We start from the raw sequence: 3,478 nt of genomic DNA, 5'->3' as shown, positions 1-3,478 counted from the left end.
CGTGTGCCTCGAAGTGTGCTGCGTGTTGTTTTGCCACGAGTCGAGCGGTGGAGTTGGTGACGCAACCGGCCGGGGACCCGGGTGTGGTGAAATTTGGTTCAAAACAACCTCGGCGACACGCACCCCATGTGGAGGCCCTTGCCATCCAGCAGTGGATTGACAAAAACGGGGCTTGATTTTGAGCTTTCGTGACTGCAGGAATTACTACTCTTAGGTTTTTTTCGGTAAAGTCACGTAGGTAAAAATAATAAAATAATACATTGAAATTTCTCAATTAAATCACGACATTTCGGACGCAACACAAGTCTCTGTCTTCAGGTGGGACCGTCACAGCTAAATTTATTGTATCAATAAATTCACTTGATACAATAAATTTAGCTCTGACGGTCCCACCTGAAGACGGAGACTTGTGTTGCCTCTGAAACGTGATTTAATTGAGTTTTATATTTTTTTTACCTACGTGACTTTACCGAAAAAACCTAAGAGTATGAATCCTTCCAGCCAGGAAAGCTTAAAATCTAGAATTGCAGGAATTACTATTTGGTTCTTAAGGTAAAGTTACGTAGAAATAAAAAAAAATACATTCAATAATAGCATACGACGTTTCGATTGCAACACAGGCAATCATCAGGTATAAATGAAAGAGAAAACAAACCTAGTGAACTTAGAAATATAATGCAATACAACACACAGAGTCGGCTAACATAACAGTCAACACCCTTCCTGGTTGATTACGTTCTTCCAACGATTGCTAAATGTGAGAGAGAGACGTAACACAGACACGGAGAGAGACACAGACAGACACATACGCAGAGAGAGATAACAGACGGAGAGAGAGACACATAGGCACACAGAGAAACCACGCCTCTGTGTCTGGGCCTTAAAGAGACAGGCGAAGTTTTGGGCAATGTTCCTTCATAAGCACGTAAAAAATTAACCCGTAAAAACAAAGTTTTTCACTATAAATCCTTTATATGCGTGGCGGCTAGAGTCCTCTCGTCCTCTGGCTTGAGATGGCTGCCACCTATGGGTCAGATGATTGTCTGCCACCATTAAGCAATTGGTAATTAAATATTTTTTTTCTTTCCCTAAACTGTAAAATTTAGGAAATTTTTTCACGAAAATAAATTGTCACGCACAGCGAGTCTGTGTGCAAAATGTCAGCTCGATTGGATCACGGGAAGTGGGTTAAAAAACGACCGAAAGATTTGCACGGTCGTAAGCAAGCAAGCAAGCGAACTTAATATAAAGGATTTAAAAGAGGAGCCATTGCCCGAAACGTCACGTTCTATATTTAGCTTTTAAGGCCACGAGTGTTGTTGACGAATGAGTTGAGTTGGTTTGTTAATCGCACTTGTTGCACCACTGCCGAAGCAGGATCAGCAAATAGTTTGTAAATTCCACAGGTTGATCATTCCATGTATAACTCTTGACTAAAAGTAGAACAAGGGATTATCAATTCATCCAAAAATAATAAAAGTTGTTAATTGGCTATCGCAAATTGCAAGCTTTTTATAGGATGTTTGACCTGACCCGGAGAACTGGAAATATTTTTTTTAATCCTTTATATTAAGTTCGCTTGCTTGCTTGCTTACGACCGTGCAAACCTTTCGGTCGTGTTTTAACCCACTTCCCGTGATCCAATCGAGCTGACATTTTGCACACAGACTCGTTGTGCGTGACAATTAATGTTCGTGCAATTTTTTTCTCCAAAATTTTACATTTTTTAGGACAAAAATATATTTAATTACCAATTACTTAATGGTGGCATGCAATCATCTGACCCATAGGTGGCAGCCATCTCAAGCCAGAGGACGAGAGGACTCTAGCCGCCACGCATATAAAGGATTTGTAGTGAAAAACTTTGTTTTTACGGGTTATACTTGTTAAGTGTAGCAAACAGCTTTGGTGGAATGAATATTTTTTTTTCCACTGACACATCTGTCCGTGCCGAACCAGCATGGGGCTGGCACTGGCACGGGTTTTGCGCATGATATCTTCCGTGCCGAGCTCGAACCAAACTGATACGTTGACCTCAATACATTTGAGTCTGGCCCAGGGCCAAGCAGTGGGGCTAACGCCATAAATGACGTCATGCACCTGGGGGGGGGGGGGTCAGACATTTGTGACGATGTGTGACGAGTGGGGGGGGGTGAGAAATGTGACGTCACATCAAAATGCGCAACTTTAAATAAATATAGACGACACGTTCTACTTAATTAAATAGACTTTTTAATAAATGTTTTCTCCTACAACATCAGAGTGCAACGCCACATTAAATAAATACGCACTACAATGACAATAGTTTAAAGCGATTTGAAGCATGTTTTATTTTTTTGGGGGGCAGAGCTTTGTGACGTCATATTTTAGGGGGGGGTCTGACTTTTTGTGACGCCGTGTGACGATGGGGGGGGGGGGGGTCAAAAATCGTTCAAAATCGCGTGACGTCATTTATGGACGGCCCCATAGCTCTTTTTCAGAAGGCACAAATGATAGCCCAATGAAGTGGCTTATCACGTGGAAATTTACCGCAGCCAAACACTCTCACCGCAAGTTTCTAAATGTGATGGGGGGGGGGGGGAGAGACCGGAGGATAAGGAGAAAAATCCACGTGGCCACAGGGAGAGAGACGCGAAAACTCCAAATATACAGCAGCAAGTGTCAGGGTCTGGATCGAACCCACGACCTCCTGTAGACCAGGCGAGATAGTTAATATCTCATAGCTACCGTGATGATGATAGAGACACGCAAACTCCAAATATACAGCAGCAGGCGTCAGGGTCTGGCTCGAACCCACGACCTCCTGTAGACCAGGTGAGGTAGTTAACATCTCCTAGCCACCGTGATGATGATGATGGCAACCTTCATAGGCGCCGCTGTTCGCTAACAGCAAGTGCCCCCCCAAAGCAGCTTCTTTAAGACGACTACACTGATGGGGGGGAAGGGAAACACGTGACGAGGAAGAAGAAAAATACTCTTAAGTTGTTTCGGTAAAGTCACGGAGGTAAAAATGATCATGATAAAATTTAAATAAATGAAAATAACTACATTTAGTTAACTTAATGAATAAAATAATAAATAATGAAATTTACTATTTTAACTAAATTTAGGTAGCTAAATTTTGTTCTCTTCATTTATTATAATAATAAATGAAAATAACAAAATTTTGTTCTTTTCATTTATTATTATTTTATTAAGTTAACTACATTTAGTTATTTTTATTTAATTAATTTAGTTAACTAGATGTCGTTAATTTCATTTATTATTATTTCATTTAACTTTTTACCTACGTGACTTTACCGAAAAAAAGCTCCCCCAACAGTATGAATCATTGCAGTCACGAAAGAAGAAAAATCTTCTTGGTTCTTTCGGTAAAGTCACGTAGAAGGGAAGTAATAAAATAATAAAAATAAAACATAATAAAATATTGTACCATGTTATTATAAAATAATAAAAATGAAACATAATAAAATATTGT

General features: G+C 40.1%; 1 protein-coding gene across 1 annotated transcript in view; it reads left to right on the top strand.

Annotated features, from left to right (window-relative positions):
• Window positions 1-3,478, top strand: part of LOC133340837 (sarcoplasmic reticulum histidine-rich calcium-binding protein-like) — a 316,152-nt gene that overhangs the window by 170,392 nt on the left and 142,282 nt on the right. The gene's annotated exons all lie outside the window — the stretch shown is intronic.

This window comes from Lethenteron reissneri, chromosome 10, assembly GCF_015708825.2.
Source record: "Lethenteron reissneri isolate LAM-NWPU_2019-01 chromosome 10, ASM1570882v1, whole genome shotgun sequence".
Classification (NCBI taxonomy): Eukaryota; Metazoa; Chordata; class Hyperoartia; order Petromyzontiformes; family Petromyzontidae; genus Lethenteron; species Lethenteron reissneri.
The sequence above is the reverse complement of the archived record's forward strand: the minus strand, read 5'-3'. Positions and strand labels throughout refer to the sequence as shown.